We start from the raw sequence: 26267 nt of genomic DNA, 5'->3' as shown, positions 1-26267 counted from the left end.
TGGGGGGGTTTTGTGCCAAGTGCAGAATACACCAGTAACTGATAAAACAATAGCAATAGTGATTCTATCTTTTAGACAGGTGTCAATTAGAATAATAATACTATGAGATGGCAACATAATGTAAGAACTGAGCACAGGGTTTGGAGAAAAACTCTGCCACTGACTTTATTTTGTAACTTTTTTGGAAAAATCACTGCACCCACCACCTCAATTTCCCCATCTGTAAAATAGTGATAATACTATTTGAATATCTTATGAGAGTATGTTGGAGATACCCAAACAGTGGGCATCATCCTGCTCCCGTTGTAACAAACAGAGAAACTCCTATTGACTTCAGTGCATATGAGACTGGGCCCAGTGATGTATCATTGTATAAATGCTAAATATTATTTCCCTAAATAAAAAACCTGTTTAAAAACTTCCCCTGTGCAAAGCTTATCATTTCAGTCATTCTCTTCCACTTTTAGCTATATTGAACAGTCCAGAACTTGGGTTCAGTGAAAGGTAGGGTGCACAGATTCACATCAGAAGGGTCGCCCTGGTGATGTACTGTATGAGATTGCCTTTCTGAAAGATAGGAACTGAAAATCCCATTGGTTTGTGGAAATGCAGATTAGAGGTTTAGCAGATTGTTTCCATAAGTGAGAAGCCTGCATCTGATCAGCTCTGCTCTGACAAGCAGGGGTTGCTATGGTAATGGAAAGACTAGTGAATCCTACCAAGCTGGCTCTGCTGTGAGACAAGCATTAAAACTAAATACGCCAACATTTGTTATAGGCTCTTTCATTCTTCTCTTCAAAGCATGTGTTTGCCGTACATCCCCCTCTGAAAATCTGAAGGCTCAGGATGATATTTTTCCTCTATTTGCTCCCACAACCTGCAGTTTCACTCTGGCAAGCTTCATATTTGCCTATAATATGTTTCAGAAATAAAACAGATGATTCATAATAAGTACCTCTGTCCCCATGAGGATGCTAGCTAGACATGAGGATGCTCCTGACAGTTAAAGACAGCTGAAATCTGATGCTACTGTGTGCAAAGGCTTGAATAAAAACCCTTGAATAACTTTTGTAAACCAAGGCAGATGGACAGCCTAATAACAGCAGGAATTGCCTTAATGAAGTTATAATAGTAATAATACTTAGTGCTTATGGAGTGTGTGTGAAAACCAGTGATCTGCAGGTGCATTGGGGTATTTACCTGCTTAAGCTAGGCATGGGCAAAATATGTATTCAGGCTTTAGCAAATTTGGCTCTTAATAGCACTTTACACACATTTAACAATTCAATTTTCATAACACCCTGGTGAAACTCAAGTATTGTCCCTGTTTTACTGATGTGGTAACTGAAACACAGAAGGTCATAATTTTTTCAGAAATATTACATATTATATTTTGATCTTAGCATGCACACAAGATTACCACAAATGTTTAAGCTTTAAAACCATCAGTTATGTATTTGACAATTTGCACATACAAATGTTATTTTTTTACGCATAGTCATAGTAGCGGTGGGTGCAAATTAGAATCCTGAGCTGAAAGCAGTACCATTGACTGATTTCAGTATGACTATTCATGTGAATAAAATTACATACATGTATAAGTGTTGCAGAAAGAGGGCCTAGGTGTATAATTGCACATGTTTTTCTACATACAACTGCATTATACACATTCTTGAAAATCAGGCCCTGAGAGGTAAATGATTTGTTCTAGGCTATGAATAGAGTTGGTGGGATTTGAGCTTGGGAGTTGCTGTCTCTGAATCCTATGTCTAGGCTACTAAACACTTCTTGAATATCCCTTCTCTTGTCTAACAATGTTTTGTTGCAGCTCAGTATTCTAGGATTTCCTGAAAATGAGTATAACAAATGACATTACATTTATATTGAAAAACAACTCTGTTAAATAGCAAAGTCAGATTTAGTTGTCAATTTTAAAGTATTTAATATTCCCTTCATGCAAAGCAGATAGATATGCCACTTTAATCAATATTTGCTTTATTTCTTATCTCCCAATATTGTTCCATATCCCTTGTGAAGAAGGATGTTTCGAGGTATCAGTTTTCAACAACATGAGTTCCCTGTAAATTATAAATTAAGAACATTTAAATCAAAGTTGATTGGATTCCTTCCACATAACAGAAACACCTTGGGGAGACAGTAAGATACCAGGGAGTCCATTTGATATGTGACTATCACCATCCTCTCTAACAGTCAAGGAAATATACTGTAACAATTTGAATTTCAGTGAACATTTTGACTTTGAGTTTTCATGCAAAACCTATTTGTTGATTCTATTTAAAATTCTACCAAAAGTCTCAAATACCTTGTCTGTTGTTCACTATGAAGATCAGATGAAAAGCTAAATACTTTTTCCTCATTTTTGATTTACTCCTTTTGATTTTCCGAATATTCTTCTCTAAAATGCTGTAAAGAAGCATGAAACTGTCATGGAGATCTACAGTTCTGGGGGTAGTTGCAGAAGTGCAGAGACATAGCTCCCCATGAAGCAATTGTGCTGTCAACTCCCACAGATAAAGGATCTGTTCCTGCAGGTAGTATTATACAAGCACAATTAATCCTTAGGGAGCTCTATGTCTTTGATCGGCCCAAGAGCATGTTTGGGCACTTCTGCAACTGACCTGTAGATCTCTTACCCCCAACCCCATTTATTTCTTTGTAGTCTAGAACGTAACTACCATAAGAATTCACCTTGACTGTTGTGATGAAGATCAGTTGCTACCATGTATTTCTGGGGATTAAGTTGTAATCCCTCATGTACAAGGGTGTAGTAATATTGTCACACTGGCTGGATTGGGGGGGGGGGCGGAACGGCATTTATTATATTATTTAATATCAGTGTGTCAAAATCATACTAATTCCATGATATGCTGTGTCAGGTACTGTTAAAAGTCTATAATGTGCTAAGTAAGATGATGATGATGGTTTGTGCTATATGTGTAATGGAAGTTATATCAAACATATCCATATCTGTATTTCAAATTGTGCTGTGTCTGGGCGACACCCCAGACAGGATGGCTACAGCCCTAGCCTGCTTAATGGCTCATTAAAGAAATTCACAGGTACAATGGGCCCAGGGGCAGAAGCCAGGGATATACTGATGAGTAATCCAGGACCTACTCATGTGACTCTGGACTCCATTTTATTCCTGTAAATTTCCACAAGCCGCATGGCAAAGGCCAAAGGACATAAAAGGTACCTGCACGAGATCCATTTTGTTTTCAGTCATCACCAGCCTTCAGCCACCTACCTACCTCTGGATCATCTCATCTACAACTGAACTGAAGCTGTGAAAAAAAGGACTGAGACCCATCCAGGTACTGGATGTATACCAGAGGGACTATACAAGCCTGCAAACACCATAATTCTACTAGAAACCTGATATATATATATATATATATATATATATATATATATATATATATATATATATATATATATGGACTTTCAAATCAGTTGTATGTATCTGATTGCTTTAATCCTTTAACATTTCTCTTATGCTTTGTTTTTGTTTTTATAATAAACCTTTAGTTTAGTTACTAAAGGATTGGCTGGCAGTGTGGTATTTTGGGTAAGATCCAAACTTACATTGATCTGGTATTGTGGCTGACCCTTTGGGGTCAGGAGAAACCTTTTTGGTAAAGAGCATAGAGTTTTAAATAACTGGTCTCTTTACTGGACTTAGTGGCTGATTGGGAGCCAGAGACTGGAATGCAGTAAAGGGGGCTGTATAGATTTTTATTTTGGCATCTTGATAACCAGTGTGAGGAATCAGAAGCACTGTTTGTGGCTGGTTGGGAAGTCTGACTTCAGTGTCACCCACCAGTGCTGGGAGAATCTGCTCTCCTTTTACAGCCTGCCCTGCCCTTGGTATTTTCAGGTGGCTACCCTAGGCACAGATGGGTCACAAATATTACATGCCAAGGACTTATGGCAAATAATCCATCACAGCTAGAGTTTAGTACAGGTTTTTAAATCTAAAGGCTAGAGCCATAAAGTGGACTTAGTTTAGCATTGCAATGCCTAACTTTAGGCACTATACCACCCAGTGGATTCCTTTACAAAGCCTGGGTGGAGATGGGAGTCTAAGAATGGGATTCACAAAAGCCAGCATAGCCCCTTTCCTTCCCCTGCCCCCTCTCCATGTTGTGCACTGAGCCCATTCTAGTAGATGTGCTCTTAGGCAGCCTCTGAGGACGCCTACTGGATTGGGCTGTGCAGATGAAGTTGGAGAGGGAACATCTAGTCTGAGAATCCTGGGGGGGTAGGTCAGGAGTTAAGTGGCTTTGTATGTGCCCATTGTTTGGGGACTTCATGTGCCACCGGGTTGGGTGGCAGCTGAACTTTGGTTTTGAGGATCTAAATCTTTGAGACACCTAAAGTGGCAGTTAAGTGTCTCAATCGCTTTGTGGATCTAGTGTAAATCAATAGACAAAACTGTACTTAAGCCAAGGATACAGTACAATCTCTCTACCTTTGTTTTCTATATAATGCACTCATCCTTTTCTGTTTAATATAATGAAAGAATGAAGTACCTTTTCTGTGTAGTTAAACTACAGTATATCACTTAAACTTGCCTTCAGGAAAGGACTTCTTGGATTGAGCATCCACTTGGAGTACTGCTACTGCCACCCGTGCTTTTCCACGCATTAACTCTGTTGCATGATTATTGCAGAGGTTAAGCTTTGATTTTTCCAGTTTTACTGAAGCCCTTTAGAGTACCACCACTTTTCAACTCTCAGCTTATTGTAGAATGTTCCTTAATTTTAAAGAGCTGCTTTATTATTGCTGTGTATTATTGATGTGGTGTATTAGATCTCTGGTTATTGTTTATGTTGGATGGCTTTTTCAGGGGGTCTCATTCTGTCCTTGACACATGCAAACAGCTCCTGTTGAAATTCACAAGTTGTGCATATGTATATAAAGACCTAGGTAGTGCTCCCTGTAAATTCAGGGGTTTAGTTCAACCCATTCTAGAACTGGCAACCAGCTGTGAAATTTGGACCTGAGTTCAGATTCTGCATCCTCCCAGAAGTGTTCAGCTCCGTCCAGGCCCATCTCTCATTACTGTATTAGATATTTATTTACTTGTTAACATTTTTTATAAGTAATTCCCAAATGATTTTACATTTCAAAACAGGAGGTTGGCCACCAATCAAATAGAGGGCCAAATTAACTGCTGGTGCAAATGTGCACAACATTGGTGATTTAGAAGAATTTCATCTGCTTTATGCAAGAGATTTTGATCCAAATTACCTCCTCTCCCATTGTACGTGTACTCTTACTTAGACTGGTTTGATAGAATATGTTCATTCAATTGCAAATAAATTTGACAGCTCTGCTATTTTAGTTTCACATCCAGCGAATGTACAGTAGCAGATAAATGCTGCAACAAGCATAATTCTTAAAGTATTTCTTTGTCTGTATATTCAACCTGCCTTAAAAATAGAAGCATTGGCTATGCCAAATCATCTTCTAGTTGGCAGGCTACAAAAAAAAAAAAAAAAAAAAAAAAAAAATATTCTCCCTGAAAGAAGTAATCTTAGTTTCCATGGAGCTAGTCTGTTCTTTATGGGTACATTGCATGCTGGAGATGTGCTAAGCAGATGAAAGGTAATAGCCGAAATTAGGCTGGGGGGAGGTGGGGAGTGTAAAAAGGATTAAACTGTAAAAAATATTCAGCACTTATCTAAGTAGTGTTTTTTTTTTTTTAAACAAACATTGTTATCCTCAAAATCTCTGCAGGGTGGATAAATGTTACCCTAGTTTCACAAAACAAGCATAGAAGGGTTAAATGAGTCAGAGCACACAGCAGTCAGTGGCAACATGGAGATTAGACGTCAGAAATTTTTCTGTCAATATTCTGTGCTTAGATACACCATGCTGCCTCCATTGGCTTCCTGCCAATCAGTGGCTGGATTGTGATCTTAAAATCAGTTGCATGTAAAGTCCATCATGTAGTTGTGCTTCCCCAGGAGCACAGCAGGAACTGAAATGGTTCTGTGCATCCATAATATGGGGAGTAGCTGCCTGGCAGTGGCTGCTCTGTTTCCCCTCCTTAGCTCTGATACAGGTACAGGGAAGGAGGGATTTTTTTTTTTTGAGCCCTGCTATGTGCTCTCACCTCTGACCCTAAGAGTTTTGAGTGACCAAACAGAGTAAAGGAGGCCTCTGTTCTATTCACCATATCATATGGAAAGGTCTTTGGTGAGTCTGTCCTAGCCAAACAAAATGGATTTGAGCAGCAACACACACAGCACCTGAAACATCCTTTTATGAAAACATAGTGCTTTCTTCTTTAGGTAATGCAGTTGTTTTTAAAGTGAAGAAAAACATGAATGTTCTCATTAGCCTTCATAGATGCACTAAGCTTTTCAAGATGCCCTCCTTAGAGATGTCTTGTCTGGCTGTCCTAGAGTGTTCTCATGTCAAAAAGCAACTGTCTCTTACTGCAGGTATTCTAATATATCGTCTGCATGAGCAGGCATCAGTGCATCAAGATGCACATGCACCAGTTAAGGCTTCACTGCAAGTTTGACCCTGACTATTTATAATATCATCAAGTACTTTTTAGTTGGGATAGCTATAAATTTCTCTGCTGGAATCAATGACCTACCAAATGTAATCATTCTTGAAACGCCTTCTTAAAAAACACACAATTTTATAGCATAATTCTTCGAGTAGTGTCCTTAAGGGAGCTTTTCTGTCGCTGTATATGCAACCAACCCTGCACTGCTAATAAACAATTTTAGGTAGCAGTGTCCATTTGGCCTGCACATGTGCTCTCCCTCCCTTGTGGTTTGCCTCAAGGGTATCTGGTGCTGCGCAAGCAAACCCGTCCCCAGTTCCTTCACAACTGCCTTTGGCCTTGAACAGAGCAAGCAGTTGTCCCTTCTTTTTCTGTATCATTACCATAAGTAGTATTGTTTATAGTTCTTTTGTTCCTCTTAATAGTTAGTGTTTCCATTTACCCTGTTGGGATTAAAAAGAAAGAAAGAAAGAAAAAAAACTTTCATTTCCCTGGTTTCAAGGGTGTTCAGTAGTTAGACTTTTTAAATTTTTTTTTTTTTTTTTTTTTTTTTTTTTTTTTAATTAAGAGATAAAACGACCGTTCTTCTGCATTCCTCACTTTGGAGGGTGATAGCCCCACCAGGGGCATGCGGGGCTCTCCCAGCTTCAAGCAGTGCCTCTTCTGCAAGGAATCTATTCCAGTAACAGACAGACACTCCTATTGTGTTTGGGATAATCACATGTCCTACAAAAATGCACCCTCTGCCAACAGCTGAAGGCAAAGTCTTGCAAAAACCAGAAGCAGAGTGAACTTCAATTGGCAGCTGACTCTTGTGCTGAGCCTGATCCAGGACACAAATTGTCCCTGGAGAGGTCAGCTTCCAAGGGGGTAGAATTGCAAAAATAATCAGCTGTAAAGGCTTGCAGAAAAGAGCTCCAAACAGTGCCTTTGGCCAGCCAGAGGAGTGCCCCAGCCTGCTCAGTCACCCTGGTAATGGCAGCTCCAAAACACAGTACCCAAAAGCATCAGGGTACCTCTGCCATGAGTTCACCTGTACTGCCTAAGGACACCAGGGGCTCCGGCTCCATCACTTCAATACTGCCTCCTAAGTAAAACAAGGTTACTTACCAGTAACTGATGTTCTTCGAGATGTGTTATTCATGTCCGTTCCACTATAGGTGTGTGCATGCCTCCCTGCACAGTTACCCAAAACTTTTTCCCCCTTAGCAGATCCCATAGGGCCAGCTCCGGCACCCCCTGGAACTCCGCACACATGGTGTGGTATGTGAGGCGCTGCCAGCCCTACGCCCCCCGAGTCCCTTCTTTCTGCCAACTCCGGTAGCAGGGACGGGGGGTGGGTTGTGGAATGGACATGAGCAACACATCTCGAAGAACATCAGTTACTGGTAAATAATCTTGTTTTCTTCTTCAAGTGCTTGCTCACGTCCATTCCATTATAGGTGACTAACAAGCAATACTTTGGAGGTGGGTCAGAGTTAGCGGTGAGCTGCCTTCAGCACCGCTCTGCCGAATCCTGGGTCCTCTCTCCCCTGCTGGATAATGGCATTGTGGGACTCGTAGGTATGCACCGACGACCAGGTGGCAGCTTTGCAGATGTCCTCCAGGGGCACTCTCTCCAAGAAGGCTGTAGAGCTCTGGTTGAGTGCACTGTGATGGTTCCCGGAAGAGGCACCTTCGCCTGCTCGTAGCAGAACTTGATGCATGATGTAATCCACGAGGAGATGTGCTGGGTGGAGACAGGTGAGCTTTTCATCCGGTTGGCCACTGCAACAAAGAGTTGCGTCAATTTCCAGGACCGCTTTGTGCACTTGATGTAGAAGGCCAGGGCTCATCTAATGTCCAGCAAATGCCATCTCCTCTCCTCTTCCGAACCGTGAGGTTTAGGAAGAAAGACACAGGTAGAAAAATATCTTGATTACAATGAAATTGGGAAACCACCTTGGGTAGGAAGGCTGGATGCAGCCTCAGCTGAACCTTGTCCTCATAGAATACTGTATGGGGGGCTCCGAGGTCAAGGCCCTAATCTCAGAGACCCTCCTGGCTGAAGTAATGGCCACCAGGAATGCTACCTTCCATGAAAGGATGAGCAGAGGGCATGAAGCCATGGGGGGGAGGGGGCGGCGTGAGTCTCGAGAAGACCAGGTTGAGATCCCACAGAGGCACCAGGTCACAGACCTGCGGATAAAGCCTCTCCACCCCCTTGAGGAACCTGACCGACATGGGATGGGAGAACAGCAATCTCCCGTCCAGCGGCTGATGGAAGGCCGAAATGGCCACCAGATGTACCCTCAATGAGGGCTGCACCAGACCCTGGAGCTTTAGCTGGAGCAGGTACTTCAGGATCTCCTGTATAGGCGAGCGGCTGGGTGGAATACCCCGGGACACCGCCCAACAGGTAAACCGCCTCCACTTAGCCCGATACACGACTTGTGTGGAAGGCTTCCTGCTGCCAAGCAGGACTTGTTGGACCTGCACTGAGCACGCTCTCTCTTTCTTCCGTCAGTCACAGAGTCTCCAGGCAGTGAGGTGCAGGGAGTCCAGGTCCGGGTGCAACAGATGACCATGGTCCTGGGATAGAAGGTCGTGCCGTCTCAGGAGCTCCGGGGTGGAACGATCAAAAGGTCTAGCAGCATGCTGAACCAGTGCTGTGTCAGCCAAGCTGGAGCAATGAGTATAACGTTCGCCCTGTCCTTTATTTTCAGCAGGACCTTGGGTAGGAGTGGAATGGGCGGAAATGCATAAATGAGGGTCCCTGTCCAGTCGATGAGGAACGCGTCGTAAATCGACCCAGTCTTGCAACCCTGGAGCGAGCAGAATCTCGGACACTTGGTGTTCCAGACCGACGCGAACAGTTCCAGTTGGGGAACACCCCACTTCTGGAAGATCATAGTCACGACCTCCGGGTGCAATGACCAGTCGTGGCAGGGTAGAAATGACCTGCTGCGGCGATCCGCCTCATCATTCCTCACTCCTGGGAGGTGAGAGGTAGTCAGGTGGAAATCGTGCCTCACAGCAAAGTCTCACAGACAGATAGCTTTCTTGCAGAAGGCTGAGGAGCGTGCTCCTCCCTGCCTGTTTATGTACAACATGGCTACAGTGTTGTCTGTCAGCACCTGCACCCCTCTGCCTGTCAGGAATCAGAGGAACGCCTTGCATGCTAGGCGAATGGCCCTCCGCTCCTTCATGTTGATGTGCAGGTGCCTCTCCTCCCTGAGTGCTTAGGTTGGCACTGATGTAGGCTCCCCATCCTACATCCGAGGCGTCAGAAATTAGGGTGACTGATGGGACCAGTTCCCTGAACGGAACGTTTCCATCACAATTCCCATCACTGCCCTGTGACTCCACCACCAGTTTAGGGAGGCTAAGACGGGCGGGGGAACTGTGACCACCTAGTCCAATGGTCGTGTGCTCAGAACATGTACCAAGGCCAGCCATGCCTGAAGCAGTATGAGCCTCAGGTGAGCTAGTCTCACTGCATACGTGCAGGCCGCCATGTGACCTAACAGCTGTAGGCAGTGTCTGGCTGTTGTGTGGGGCATTGGTGCAGCTGGGAGAGGATAGAGACCATCACCTCAAAACATGGCTGAAGCATGAAGGCTCTGGCCTGGGAAGCATCCAGGGTGACCACAATGAACTCTATTCATTGCACTGGGGTTAGTGTGGACTTCTGTTATTTATGAGTAGTCCCATCCTGCTGCACATGGAGCAAGTGAGGGTCACACTTTCCTGCACTTGGGACCTAGAGCTGCCCCTGATCAGCCAATCGTCCAGGTAAGGAAAAATTTGCACACCCCTTCGTCTTACGTGGGCAACCACTACTGCCATGCGATGGGTAAACACCCTTGGAGCCGAAGATAGGCCAAAGGGCAAGGCTGTAAACTGGTAGCGGGAGCCAGCCACCATGAAATGGAGGAAGTGCCTGTGGCTGGAGAGGATGAACACATGAAAGTATGCGTCCTTGAGATTGAGAGTGGCATACTAGTCTCCTGGATCCAGGGAAAGGATTATGGAGACTAGGGAAACCATGCGAAACCTGAGTCGTTTGACATATTTGTTTAGACGACGCAGGTCTAATATGGGTCTCAGACCACCCTTTGCCTTGGGGATGAGGCAGTACCTCAAATAAAACCCCTTCTGCCTTGGACTATTTCCACCACTGCCAGATTGAGGAGGGTGTCCACCTCCTGCAAGAGGAGTTGCTCATGAGAGGGGTCCCTGAAGAGGGACAGTGGAGGAGGGTTGTTTGGGGGGGTAGATGTAAACTGTATGGCGTAGCCCCCTAAGACTCTCCTGAGGACCTAACTGTCCAAAGTGATTTTTGCCCATTTGGGATAGAAGGGCCTTAAGCTGTTTAGGAAGGAGTGGGGCAGATCCAGGGGAGTGGTAGGGGCGCCACACTCAGGCACACCATCAAAATTGCCTCTGCTGGTTGCCAGACCTCCTGGGGGGCCCTGATGGGGAGCTGAGGATGAGCTAGAGAGCTGATTTCTTCTAAACCCCCCCCCCCATCCCTATTTCTATAGGGTTGGAAAGGCCTGGGCAGAGGCCTTGGCTGCTGCGCCTGGGGCCGTGACTGACACCTGGAAAACTGGGGCATGTAAAGGACCAGGGAGCGAAGCGTGGCCCTGGAGTCCTTCAGACTATGCAACTTCGCATCAGTCTGGTCGAGAATAGGGCCAACCCATCAAAGGGGAGGTCCTGAATAGACTGGTGCACTTCCTGGGACAGGCCCGAGGATTGCAGCCACAAGCACCTTCTCATACAGATGACGGAGGCTATGACCCTGCCCGCTGAGTCAGCAACATCACAGGATGGCTGAAGCGCTGCCCTAGCTACTGTGGTTCCTTCCTCTATGATAGTGCTAAAGTCTGCAGCCTGGGCGAACCACCTGAGGGAGTCCCACAGGTTGAAATTATATCTGCCCAGGAGGGCTTGATGGTTGGCAATCCTGAACTGCAGGGCTGCCGTGGAATAAACCTTTCTCCCAAGCACATCCAGCTTCTTATTGTCCTTGTTTTTGGGAGTGGACACTGGCTGACCTTGCCTGTCTCGCTGTTTGCCGAGTCTACTACCAGGGTTCCCGGGGCGGGGTGTGAGAACAAATACTCAAACTCCTTGGCTGGGACGTAATATTTTTTCTCGGCCACCTTTGACGTAGGGGCGACCGAGAAACGGATTTGCCCCAGGGCCTTTACAATCTTAAGGACCCTTTCATGGACTGGGAAGGCCACTCTTGCTGGGGCAGCCGCCGCCAGCACATTGAAGAGGGTATCATCAGCCTCCCCTAACTCCTTCACCTCCAGCCCCAGGTTAGAGGCCACTCTCTTGAGCAGCTCCTGGTGTGCCCTGAAATTCTCCAGTGGCACGATGTGGTCCCGGGAGACAGTCCTCTTCCTCCTCACTGGACGAGGCAACCGAGATGCGTCCTGCGGGTGCTCCCCCACCTGACAAAGGGATATGCCCTTAGAGGGTCCCTCCATGGGGTCCGACTCCTCGTCTGAGGAATGGTGTCTATGGGCCTTCTCCAGTGCCAGAGGCCCTGACTACACCCCAGGTGACAATGGGTTGGGGCCCCAACCCCACCTGGATCCCCCATGGGGCCCAATAAGGCCATTGTTGTGACCATTGTCCCTGAGACCAACCCAGGACTGTCGCTTTGTGGGGGCGTCAGCTCTCCCGATGACTGTTCCCCCAGGAGACTGAGTCATCCTCATAGTCAGAGGCCCTGGACGGGCGGTGCTGTATACGTCCTTGGCCCCAGGCACCCTTCCGTGCAGGGGACCGCCCTCTTGCCACCTCCAACCTGAGGGACGATGAGGACTGCCTCTGTCACGGCGAGCAGCGCCGACGAATGGAGGTGCACTCCGAAGAGCTAGAGGTACCAGAGTGTCATCTCGATACCAATGATTTCCGTTGCCACTTATCTTGCGGCCCTGCAGACACCTTCGGTGACAGAGGTCGGCGCCGTGCCAAGCCGGACTCCGGCGACCTGGTTCCGTGTCATGGACTGTGCGGTGGTGGGTCCTCCGATGGCGACCGGGTTCTGCGCCGTCTCGGTGCGGGCGAACTCCTCAGTGCTGGGGATCTGGAACGGGAGCTGTTCAAGCGCCGCCTGGCAGCCCTCAACTGGTGCCGCCTCCTGGCATCTGCTGCCTCTGGTGCCAGGCATTGATGTTGGCACTGAGAGGGGGACTCCACGTCCTGTGTCGGAGCAGGTTGGCTCGACAACGCTAACCTGAAGCAGCTGTTGGGAGAGCAGCTCCGCTCTACCCTCGGAGACTGTCTGGTGGGAGATCTTCCTCCCTTTACCGGTGATCTCTATAGCCATTCAGGAGGACCCAACCCCGGTGACACTGACCCCTTCTCCCTCAGCAGACGGTGGGGCGGAGGTGGCGTAGGCAAGGCCAACAAGGCTCTTGCCGCCTGAAAAGTCTCTGGTGTCAATGGCGGCACTCTCCCACTCCCAGGAGTCGGGGGAGACTCCCTTACCAGAGATGCAGGCACTGGCGAAGACTCGACTGGCCGGGTCCAGTGCATCTCTGTACTCAACCTTGCCCGTACCGACAGTGCAGGGGAGTGTCCGCGCTCCGCACACTGATTCTTCCCCTTCGGTGCTGGCGATGTTGTGCGGTGCCAAGTCGAGGGTGGTGTCAGTGGTGTGCTCTGTACCGAGGTCGCGCAGGCCAGCTTAGACACCGGGCAGAGCGCTGCCTCCATCAGCAGGGCTTTCAACCGGCTCTCTCGGTCCTTTTGAGCCCTCGGTTTAAAAGCCCTTTAGATCTTACACTTCTCTTTTCTGTAGGCTTCCCCCAAGCACTTAAGGCAGCTATCATGGGGGTCACTGAGCTGGAAGGCCTTCCTGCAGGAGGCACACGGCTTGAATCCCGGTGACCGGGGCATAGCCCGGCCGCTTGAAGTTCCCACAAGGACTTGCCTTATCTCTAACTACTCTTAACAACACTTAACTACTTAACTAAAACTAACTTAGAATATCAAATAAGTCCGAACAAGGGGAATAGTACTTGCTGAAAGAGCAAGGCTAGTTCCAGCAACTGTCACGGGTGGAAAGAAGGAACTGAGGGGGCGTAGGGCCAGCAGCGCCTCATATACCACAGCATGTGTACGGGGCTCTAAGGGGCGCCGGAGCTGGCCCTACAGGGTCTGCTAAGGGGAAAAAAGTTCATGGTAACCGTGCACAGAGGCGTGCACACACCTATAGTGGAATGGACATGAGTAAGCACTCGAAGAAGAAAAGGAGAAGTTCAAAGACTGCACTGCCTCTCAGGCAGCAGCACCAAATGAAGCATCGGTACAGAATAAGGCAAAGTTCCCATCCCTGGCGCACCCTGCACCTATGCAAACATCGGTACCAACAGCTCACCACCGGCTCTCATCTGAGGTACCAACTGAGTCAATGGCTTTGATGGCTTTGGATTTCCACCTTAAGTAATGTTTGTTTTTTGTCATATTTTTATGCTACAGCATCCCATCTGTCGTGATGCACTGGGTTAGATGTTCAGCACTGTGCAGACCGTTAGAGGCTCCAATTATGTGGCGATAGTAACACAATTTATTAAATGGCTACCACACTTCATCAGGGACTATTTAACACACTATACTTATAACATACGCTCAGAAACTGACAGAATAGGCATGAACTCACTTTTAAGGCTCATCTCAATGCCATGTGAATGCAGACTGCCTGTTGCATCCCACTCTTCAAAATATATAGATGAGGAAAGATGGTCTTTTGGGTAAAGCACAGGTCAGAGTCAGGAGACCAAAGTTCTCCTCCTGATTCAGGCACAGACCCCTCGTCAGCCCCGCCGAAGGGGACTAGAGCAAAAGGGCAATTGCCCAGGAGCCCAGTGATTTTAAAAGGGGCCTAGACCATGGAGAGTGTGGTGAAAGCTTCCCCTCACGGACCTTAGCTCCTTCACCCACCTCTTCCGCCCCTGACCCCCGCCTGGTTGACCTGCTTGCCGCCGCGTCCCTCCCCACCAGCCCACCTCCCCAGTGGGCCCCCCTCCTCTTCCACATCCCCATTTCCCCACTTGGCGTCTCCCCTCCACACCCAGTGTCTCCCCCTCCCCGCTGTCGCGTGGTGTGTTCATCCTTTCTCTCCTCCCCTGCTCACCGCCTCCCTTTTCCTCCCCCTGGCACTTGCTGCATGCACGTGTCTTTCTCTGCTCGGCCCCCCCCACTGCTGCGTGCCATGTCCCCCCTTCACTGCTCAGCCCACCCAGCTGTCGCTCACCTCCTGGGGGAAGGGGGAGTATGGAATAGAGGACGGGGACTGTGTTATGTGCAGGGAGGACATGGCAGTGAGCAGGCCCCAGCTGAGCTTGGAAGGGTCTGGGACAGATTGTGCGTGGGACCGGACTGTTCTGCCCTGGGGCCTGGAATTCCTGTAGGCAGGCCTGCCTGTTGTCCTAGGTGAGCCATCTACAGCCAAAATTTCAAAAGTAGACACTGATTTTAAGTTCTCAAATTGAGACCTTGGGCTTGATTTTCAAAGATGGTAAGCACTTGCAGCTCCATTTGACTTCAGTTGGGGCAATGGATACTTGACACTTCTAAAAAGCAGGCCCAAGAGGGGCATCCACAACCAGGGGCCACCTGGGAAAACTTTTTATAGGCATGTCTCACTTGCCTGCTGACTCATATGAAGAGAGCAAGACTCAAAATAGAACCATTGTATCAAAGCATATTCTTTGAGCTGCAGTGATGTTGAATTAGTCTGTAAAAATAGGTATGTTACAAATTTGTGATTTCACACCCTATCAAAAATGGTTAGAATCATCAAGTTGTGACGGAGACTGATTCAAAGCGAATGGGGAGATTAGCTGGTTTACTACTACTGAAAAATGCTAGAGTATTTAGGATTTTTTTCATATCATATGTATATCCTTGTGAAACGAGAGTTTGTACTTGAAATAAATGTAATTGTTTAAGCTGTACTCCAGGCACCAGTGCATGTAAATAATGAGTGAGACACACTGTGGCAAGTGGAATGCTAATTTAAGAGCTTGCAACACCTTGTGGGGGGAGGAGGAGTGATGATCTAGAGTCTTTGGGTGGGAATTAATTACTATGCTAGGTTGGCTAATATAAAAAGAAACGTATCACCCTGAGAATGATAAAAGGATCTATTAAATGAATCATGGTAATAAATATGAGGTGGGTTTTCTTGCACGGGTGGCCTGTGACTGTGTCAAGCCTGTTAATGGCCTTCTATCTTTTAGACAAAATAATTTACCATGATTTACATGCAGCTTTTCAGAGGTGGTTCATTTCAGCAAAGCCAATCTTAGGCTTGCAGGTTGCTTTTGCTCTTTAGTGTGAATTGGTCACTCTAGGTTTATTTGAAAAAAAGGAACTAAGCAGAGGAAGAATGGAAACAGTGGCACTTTGCTCACTACTCTTCTCACTTATTTCTGCTCTACAGTATTTGTGCATGCTATTAAGTATAAAATGCCATAGTTGTTGGCAAAAGGTAAAGTTTTCCAGATGCCTTTATGTAAAGTTAATTAAAAAACGCTGGGACAGGTTCACTGTGCCCCATGTATACTTGAGGCATCACTGTGTGAGTCCAGCTCCTGAGTGGATTTAGTAGTAGTGTAAAACTGTAAACAACAAGGTTCTGTTTGTTCAAAGATTAATTTAGGAAGCTGGGGATTACATTGCTTCCTTTATTCAGTATAAAAATTATCCTTTCACCCTGTGTCTGGAAGATCACACAATATATTGCATCTGCCAAAAGCCAACAAGCCATAAAAAGTGTTGCTTTTCAGTTAAAATAAAAATACAGAATATCCAGATGATTGGCCTTGATGCACAGAGTTGAGAATATAATAGTAATATAATCTCCCTTGACCAGCATGAGGAAACTGCATTCCCTGTTCCCAACTGTGTTCACATTTACAGAGCATCATGGCCAGTCATTGGGAGTTTCTTCATGCTGGCTACAGGAGATTATATTACATGTAAACCTCAGAGAAGAGGCAGCAGCTAGTTGGGGCACGTGGGACCAAATAGAGAATCCAGCAAAGATGGGGCTGAAGTGGGGAGTCTGAAAAACAAATATACTGCTACATTATTACGGAACACTAAATTCCTATAAATATTAATACTTCCTTTGACTGGGCCATCTGAGATTTTAAGGCACCAGCAGGACTGTTGTATTACTACCCACCAGTCAGCTTCTTCTCCATACACCTGTGCTTTTGCATCATGCTGCTCCTGAGGAATGGGGAAAACTCCCTGCTAAAAATCCAAACAGCCAGTGCCTTATTTTTAAAACTAATTTTGCCATGCTGCCTACAAAGCCCAGTCTGCTTCTTGGAGGTAGCTGAACAAGCTGTGGCTATTCCTCTTTCCCACTCCCGACCTCATCCTCTTAACTAAAAGCTACACCAATTCTTCATCGTATTGATGTGCTTGATGTAGTATCCCCTACTCCTTACCCTCAGACTGTTTTTCTCTTTAGAGTTGCAAGACCCTTACACAAAGGATTGCCTTTTGTGTTTCCAGTCTTTGACAAACTGGGGTCTTTGGGTGTTACTGTAATATAAATATCTAATTATAGTGCCCTACAATTATTTCAGCCATTGTGAATGCTAGTTAGTTACTGACCCATAACTGCTCACTTGGGTGGAAATCCCCTGACCTGGCTGGGTGAGGGGCTTAGTGCACCATACAGAGTGTTAAAAAGATAAAGTCATGTAGCTAATACTTCAAAAATATATAAAGATAAAACTGAGTGGGCCACACAGGGAAAGAGGAGGGAACAAGTAATAAAGGGTAGGTTTGCTTGGGCAACATAGGACTTGAATTCAGCCTTTCTAAAAAAAACCCCAACAAAGTAAGGGTTGATAAGGGCTGGAAGAAACGTGGATTGAGTGCATATTTGAACATATAAATAAAGAGCAATGAGAGTTTCCAAACGAGTTAGTACTTTTTCCCCTTCTAACATACAACCCACACATGGTGCAAGACTGCCGGAGTGCACATTTAGGGCTAAGTTTTTAACACAGTGGGGGAGATTAGTGCACAGTTTATATACCTCCCACACATACCCTTAGAAGAGGTACCCCTTAGTGTCTCCAAAAAGACAGTAAGTAATATAACCACATGCCAAACTATGCATTTCTGTAGTTCATAATTTGATTGATACTAATTTGGTCCTGTCCACACCTATGATTCTGCATTGTTACAAAAGCTGTTTTCTATTGAATTGGAAGAGGTTCCTGTTTCTTTTAAAAGCCTCAACATTTAATTCAATATCACACACTTCTAAAGAAATCACTATATTTGCTACCTCCTCCATGCAGTTATCTCATCTGCGAATTACAGTCTGACTATCCCTTGCTCCATACATTTCATTCCATACAGTTATTACTGCTAAATCAATAGTCATTCCTGCCCATTCCCCTGCCCCCCCCCTCCCATCCAGAAAGGGAGACTGCAAAGTCAGCGAATGAGTTCTGAACCTTTGTAGGCAATAAAAACAGCTAAGTAGCAAAGCAGTTGAATGGAGAACACCCAGGATGACCTTTTAGAGCAATCATGATCAGCCCAAAAGAAACCAGGGAGATGCAGAACTCAATGCCTAAAATGTATGAGCCAGTCAGACAATATATTATTAAAAGGGGGTGATAAAGCCATGAAATATCTTACATTTATACAATACTGTTCATTGCCAAGTGCATCATTACTATAGGGTAGATTCTGCATGTTCATAATCTGGTGGGTATGGATTGAGGATATAGCAAGCCTTTTTCTGCAATAAGTAGTACCAGTAATTCATAGCTATGGTACTTCTCTCCACCAGTGACTGATAGGCAGTAATTGCCCCAAGGAGGTAGGATCTGCCACTTAGGGACTGCTACTACTCTCAGAAAAGCGTAAGTTTTGCTCTTTTGTATATACATGGAATCAATCCAGCCACCCCCGCTCAGGGTTGAAAGATGGCAGCTGTTTAGTAGTGTACAGCAACATCACACAACAGCTTAGTTCTGCAAAGGACAAACACTTAATCCAGAAGTCAAGAATTGGTGTTGGTATTTATATAAGCAAAATAATTATTTAATGCAGGTCATTAGGGCTAGCACTTCAACCACTATGAAACATACCATGGGTTCTTTAATGACCACCATCAGTCTTCTGTCTCATCCAAAAGACGTACTGAAGTACCTGTTACATCTCAGAATACCTATTTGATTTCTCAAATGAGGTTCCTACTGCCAGGGCTACCCTTCCATTTCATCTTAATTCTGTAAAATTGTCAATTTAAGGGTAAAAATATTGTTTACAAAATATATTTGTTTGTAAATTAAGCATTCAAATATCCACTGCAGTAGAAGTATAGTGATAACCCTAACCAATTGAAATGTACAGAATAAATATTGCCAACACTAAATAACCAAGAGCACCCTGCTGTTTAATGTCAGGTGGAATAAAATGACTGCTGAGAGAGAGGGCCAAATACAAGAGGATGGGGGTGACAGAATATTTAGGCATAGACGGGGCAGTTAGTTTTAACTTTAACACTATTTAGTTTAAAAGTAATCAGTGGGCAAATATAGTATATAACTTTGATCACTGCAGTTATTACATCTACTTTCCCCACCCCTTTTCTATCTTTCTAGATTATAAACTAATTGGCCAGGTAAGGAAGCATATTATCTTCCACGTTTGCAGTCTAACATACTACATATAACATAGTACACAGAAGTTTGGGGAGGAGTGTTGCTTTTACACCTATCATGGCTAGCACTGGACAATATTCCTTTAAAGTTCTGGTTACCCTATCTCAAAAAAGATATTAGAATTGGAAAAGATACAAAGAAGGGGACCAAAAATGATTAAGGGTATGGAACAACTTTTCTATGAGGAGAGATTAAAAAAAAACTGACTGTTCAGCTTGGAAAAGAGACGAGAGAGGATGGATCACTCGATTGTCTGTTCTGTTCATTACCCCCTGAAGCATCTGGCATTGGCCACTGTCAGAAGACAGGATACTGGGCTAGATGGACCATTGGGCTGATCCAGTATCGCTGTTCTCATGTTTCTTATGTATTTTCCTTAGTAGAATTTAATTTCCAATTTTTAAAAGGATGCCTTCTTGCCTCCAACTGCTTTTTACTTTGTTGTTTAGCCATGATGGCACTTTATCCTCTTAACTGTATTTAATTTGGGGTATAAATTAAATTTGAGCCTCTATTATGGTATTTTTTAAAAACTTCCATGCAGCTTGCAGGCATTTCATTTTTGTGACTACCTTTTAATTTTCGTTTAACTAGTTTCCTCATTTTTGTGTAGTTCCCTTTTCTGACATTAAATACTACCGTGGTGCTCTTCTTTGGTATTTCTTCACACTCACTCTCTCACAGACACACACCAACCCTCAGAAAGATGTCAAGTTGAATTATATTATGGTTGCTATTACTAAGCGGTTCAGCTGTATTCACCTCTTGGTCCAGATCCTGTGTTCCACACAGGACTAAATCAAGAATTGCCTCTCCCATTGAGAGTTCCAGGGATAGCTGCTCCAAGAAGCAGTCATTTATGATGTCTAGAAACTATCTCTGCATCTCGAAGTGATATGTACTCAGTCAATATGGGGGGAGTTGAAATCTGCCATTGATACTCAGTTTTCTATTTTTTTAGCCTCTCTAATCTCCTGGAGAGTATCACAATCACCATCTGGTCACATGGTCGATAGTATATTCTTTCCGCTACATTCTTATTATTCAAGCATAGAATTTTTATCCTTAGATATTTGGCAGATACTGATGTATGTTACCCACCTGGCTACCTATTTTCCCCTCCTACTATGGTACCTTCTCCTCGCTCCCTAGAGTCACCAACTCAATTCCGTCCCGTTTCCTCCCATTGCAGCTTTCTCTCCCCCCTCAAATATAAATGCCCTCATCAGCCATTACTTCCCCACTTCCAGCTGTCACTATCACTTGGGTCCTATTCTCTTATACTTAACTGCTGCTGCAATTCTGACTCTGAAATTAAACATTTGGGTTCTAACCCACTTCTCTTTGCTGCTTCCCTTTTGACTTCCAAACATCATAGGTTTAATCCATATTCTCAATCCTTACCATGCATGTGCTTGACCCAGTTTCTGTATCCCTTCTAACCACATGAAAATGTAGCTCACATCCCATTTGTAGCAGCTGATAGCCCCTGGCCCTTTCTCTACAAATTATCTGAAATACATGGTGCACATTTGATCTCTTGAAAATTGCAGTTACAGTTCACAAGGAAGAGTGTTAGGGGACATCAGCTGTGTCTGATACTTGTGCCTATGTTATGAATCTGCATGTGCCTGTGAAGAACAGCAGTGTAGAATTTCTGCCTTTGTAGGAATGATCTTAGACTGACTGAGCTATAAGGCGCTACTCTCCCTATACATTATCTGACATACTGTAAGGGTAGGGGGCCGGGAAGGACTCCGTGATCATCAAAACCAGCTCTTTCCTCAGATTGGAGATGGGCCTGAACCAAAGCCAGTGGAGAGGCTATTTAGCTGACAGCAGGTCCCCTGCCTCTCAGTCTAAGTGCCAGTTCTCCCATTAGTTTGCTGGATGATCTGGAAGTCACTCCCTCTGTGCTCCAGATGTAAAGTGTGGATTAATAATGCTTTGTTAATTAATAGTGCTTTGAGCCCAATGGATAACAGATGCTAAATAGAGGCAAAGTATTTTTGTTAATATCAATGTTCACAGTTCAAACCTCTCTTTAAAATGGGCTAAATGTGGGCAAGTTCAAATCCAAATTCTGAACCCCAAGTTCAGGAGGGTTTTTGGTTCTCTCCTTTACAGAGTTGATAAATTCAAATCTAGCAGTTTTGTCTGGAGTTTGGTTTATGCCCATCTCTACATCAACTACACTACATGTAAGAGAAGACCGACCGACCAAATCCGATGAATTAACCCAAATAGGAAGGCCTTGAACAGTTCTAAAATTAAAAGGGTTAAGCAATATTGATTTGGACCCAAAAATCCAGATCAGGTGGCCACATTTAAGTGCCAGATGCCCGGTCTGGTTGAAACTGTTTTAATCTTTGGTCTTGGTCTTATCAGCCATAGCAATGTCCCTTTAATGTTATTTTCTGCTTGTCTTTTACCACAGTGTGTTCAGTATAGACTGAAAAGTATGAATCCACTTGCTTATCCAAGTAGCTCATCTGGAAGAGCACCAGGCCAAAACACCAGTTATCTGACAGCTCAAACAGAACTGTTTCACCTGTGTGTATTTTTGCTGCTTGGGTAAATTCAGCTCTTTCAGAGGGTCAGGTATTGCATTTCATTTATATTCCTATTAATTTTTAATCACTGAACATAGAGACTGGCTTTATGCTACAGGAGGTTTCTAGTAGGAGCATCAGTCGAGAATAGCAAATTAGACCTAGGAGGAACCTGGCAGTTTTGGCATGGTTTTGTCCACTCTTTCTTGGTTTCGCCTTGTGTGGCTTCCTAAACTTTCTCCTACCCTCCAAGCTTAGAGCTTGCATGAATACAAAGCAAAACTGAACTAGAGGTGCTGAAGAATTTCTACCCAAAACCATGGCAGCCCTAGGTTTGCTTGAAACCTGCAGACCAGTGTTACTAGAAGTTTGCAATAAACCTGGTCTGAGTGTTGGGCCAAGAGAGAAACCCACTAGCTTTGCTGTAGAAAAATATACAGTGTTCAGTGTTAGCATTGAAACTAACAATAGTGAAAGAGTATCTAGGTATCTGGTGCACTATTCATCTGCCATCACTGCCAATCAGGCTACCCAGCTGCACCCTTCTTCAATACAGTTCATAAGGGGAAAAAGTAAACAGAGAAAATGTCAACCAATGTTTGGAAAAAAGGTTATTAGAGAGCTATATCCGATCTGGTGCAGCTGGCAAGCAACTGCCTCACACAGGCCCAAACCAGAGGTATACAGTGTCCTCATCCTAATGAATGCAAGATCATTGGTGAATAAGTCATCCACAATCTTATCACCAATGAATTGTCTGACTTGATCTGCATCACTGAACTTCAGACTGATACTACAGGTTGAACATGAGTTCACCTCATCCTCATTCTCCCCACCACTGAAACACTGAGCCAGACCTAGGGAGGACAGATCTGAAGGCAGGAATAGCTACGTTTTGTATTTCCTTTCTGGGCTCAAATGAAGAAGAACCAAAACACGGGGATGCATTCAGGATTTTGATCGATCTGTGGGTACATCCGCACTGCAATGAAAGACCCAAAGCTGGCCTAAATCAGCTGACTCAGACCGTGGAGCTATAAAATTACAGTGTAGAATTTCAGGCTGGAGCCTGGGCTCTGAGGCCCTGCAAGCAGGGTGGGTCTCAGGGCTTGGGCTCCAGCCTGAGCTCTGTGAGCTCAAGTCAGCCGACCAAAGCTCTGAGATCCTGTACTGCAGGTTTTTTATTGCAATACAGACATACCTTTACTATCCACAAAGAGATTAACTGGGCCACTTGTCTAATCCATATACTCCTCGACATCAAAGGCTTCCCAAGACAGTTGCTAGAGACACCATTCAACATGATGGTTATGTTCATAAGGTTCCCCCTCTGGCTTCTCCCATGTAATCAATCAATCTCATAAGGTGTGTGCACACGCCAAGCTCTGCACTGAACCCTTGGGCTGGGTGTAGCTATGAACAAGAATCGTCCTCGATCCCAGTCAATACAGGATATAAAAGATCTCCACAGTACAAGGCAGAACAAATTACCATCCTGGCTCTGTCCCTGATAACTCTTGAACCCCACCAATTTCCAAGGCTACTTAGAGGAAAAATTACCCAGACAAGAGGCCTAGCTAGAGCTGATTCACGAGCAGTTTGTTGTGAGTGTTGGATATTTGAAATTGGAATTATTTTGGACTGTAAACAGGAAATTTTGCTGCTCTGATTGGAATAGTATAATCCTTGTAAGGTGCTTTAGAACCTGATTGTAAATTCAAGATTCTCTTTTTATAACTGTTCTCCAATAGTCATTCTAAACTTACTGTTGAAAACAGCAGATGCAGAGGGCTGCAAATACAGTATAACACATTCATTTCAAACCTAGAACTAATGATTGTAGAAGTATTTTGCAGTTCTCTCCCACCCACTTCAACAATTCTGATCAGGCCCCAGATTTCATTACATGAGCTGGATTTTGCAGATTTTTTACCATGCTCTTTGTCGGCTCATTTTCACAAGGTCTACTCACCTGTTCAGTTCATCCGCAGGTGTTCCAGATCCTTCGAGGCCACAAACTTCCATAGTGGTTGTATTTTGATAGCGATCTGCTGCCTGGAATGGCACATTTGCTCATTATCTGGAACTGCCACAGGGCTCTTGGGGTGGGACAAGCTGTGATATTGACTGGACTAGGTAAAATTTAACTGCATTTTTGAGCGTGAAGGCAAAAAGATAGAGAAGGGAGTGGTGAGGAAGTTGTGACGAATTTAACTGTTCACCACAGTCATCAGAATGAGAACTTTCCTTTTAGATTTTTAAATACATCCTCCCCCTTCCTAATTAAAATTACCACACACTGCAAACAAGGTGATCCAGGGTATGATTGGATCTATTGAGTCTAAATAGATAGATAGTCCATTACCAAAGTTGACCATGAAGGAGGAGAGGTTTGTCTCCTGGAAGTCAAACAAGAATAATCAATTGAAAAAGCAGATCAAAATGGTGTGGGGTTGCAGGGGACTTCCTAGATGGAACTGCTCTTACTTTATGAGAGACGTAGGGGCCAGTGTATCAGTGAGTATGAACAGTGGTGAACGAAGAGGTTGTGCCATCTATTCTGAAGGAAGCACATAGCTATTGTAATGTGTAGATACGATTAAATTATTCTTACCAGCCCCCAGGAGAACTAGGAGAAATGCACCATCTTTCTTTTTTGTCAAGGGCTATGGAACCACCACCTCTCAAGGGGAATGCTCAATATATTTATGCCTTGCAGGCCAAATTATGTATTCTGTCACTCCAGTGTAATCCAGAACTGCTCCATTGACTTCATTGGATTTACTCCAGCTTTACGCCAGCATAAGTGAGGATGGAATTTGGCCTGTGTTATAAACTGATCTTGGCTCCTTCAGCATATCTGCCTATGGGATTTTTATAGCAGTGGACAAAGATTGTTCTTGATTAACGTTTAAAAGGGGGAAGAAGGGGAGGAAGAGACCTCACCTTTGAGGAACTGAAAGGGTTTATAGAAATGAGCTGATAAAGCAGAGGCTCTGATGGGCCTTGCTGTTGGCAGGGTGTGTGAATCACACAGAACACTAAAGAGAATGCACTTATTCCCAGTGTCCTGCACTGAGGAAGGGTAATAATGTGTCCCTTAGCCAGATGATCCCAGAAGTGATAAAAGTTAAATTCTGACCTATGAAGTAAAAAAATAAAATGGCATGTTTAGTCCTAAGAAAAAAAGACTGAGGAGGTACCTAGTAACAGGCATTGAACATGTGAAAGGCTGTTATGAAGAGGACTATGATTAATTTTCTCCATCTCCACTGAAGATAGGACAATTAGTAATAGGCTTAATCTGCAGCAAGGTAGATTTAGGTGAGATATTAGGAAAAAGTTTCTAGCTGTAAGGATAATTAAGCACTGGAATAGCATAGCAAGGGAGGTTCTGGAATCCTCATCACTGGAGGTTTTTAAGAACAGGCTAGACAAACCTGTCAGAGATGTTCTAGGTTTATTTAGTCCTGCATGAATGCAGGGGGATGGACTAGATTACCTCTTGAGGTCCCTTCCATTCCTACATTTCTATGAATTGCCAACTACCACAACTAAAATGAGATCCTTTCCACCACAAGTCCCATGAAAGAAAGATCTCATGATTGTACTCTGCTGGCCCTATGTCCCAATGTGTAGTGACTCAGAGCTCTGTCAGTTTTTTCTGAGATCTTTTGCTGCTGACACTGCACTACACCCAACCTTCTGGTACGTTGCTTGAGGGATCTAGTTAGGAGCTGGCACTGCCGGACAGAAGTAGGGAACAAAGAAGTTTTGTGGGCAGACAGGGTCAGTTAGGACAAACCACAAGGAAAAGTCTTGTCCCAGCCCTATCTGAGTAGCCAAAACTGCACCTCTCCTCCCTCCCATATCATCCTTGAGTACCCTCCTTCCTAGTCACTTCCCCAAACAGTAGGAAGTTAGCAGCCCTTCGGTTACATCTACCTGGGGATTGACTAGTTTTCTGTGGATGCAGGTGTTTGTTTTCTTAACAATAGAAACATACAGACCCCAGGGCATTCAGCAGTCTCAACAGACTCAAACTTGAGCATCAAGGACTTACCCTTTTGCTGGCCTTATGCTAAACTTGTACTAGTCTCACTGGGGCACCTCAAGAGGGACTGGAGGTGGCTCCCCATATTTCTTCAGTGCTCAGAGCAGGATATCTGCAGACATCTGGCACCTCACGTGTCATGGACTGTTTCAAAGCAGAGAACCATTCAATCAGGTTTGGTTCTACGAGCAGGTAAGCAGGGAGGTCACCCCAAGTACCAACTTCCATGGGACACTATACTGCTGATTCACCAGATGCATTTGGGTTTCTTTGCATGGCCACTTTGCAGGGAGCTGAGATGTCTGAAAACTTTTTGCATCCCCAGTCAGCAAAAGATCTAGGGCTGGCAGTGCACCCACTGAACCTGGTTGCCGATCTTCAGCATTGTTCTCCTGTGTTGT

At 44.8% G+C, this 26267-nt stretch overlaps 1 long non-coding RNA gene across 1 annotated transcript; it reads right to left on the bottom strand.

The window, feature by feature from the left end:
• Nucleotides 1-1842: 1842 nt before the first annotated feature.
• On the bottom strand, nt 1843-25993 carry LOC137154191 (uncharacterized). Its single transcript, XR_010920138.1, has 3 exons — nt 25876-25993; nt 23785-23867; nt 1843-2078 (listed from the first exon to the last, which is right to left on the bottom strand). It is a non-coding gene; the product is annotated as an uncharacterized lncRNA (long non-coding RNA).
• Between the last annotated feature and the right edge of the window lie 274 nt (nt 25994-26267).

The sequence above is a fragment of the Emydura macquarii genome, unplaced genomic scaffold (genome assembly GCF_026122565.2).
Source record: "Emydura macquarii macquarii isolate MOO-44397 ecotype Brisbane River unplaced genomic scaffold, CSIRO-AGI_Emac_v2 contig_295, whole genome shotgun sequence".
Lineage (NCBI taxonomy): Eukaryota > Metazoa > Chordata > Testudines > Chelidae > Emydura > Emydura macquarii.
The sequence above is the reverse complement of the archived record's forward strand: the minus strand, read 5'-3'. Positions and strand labels throughout refer to the sequence as shown.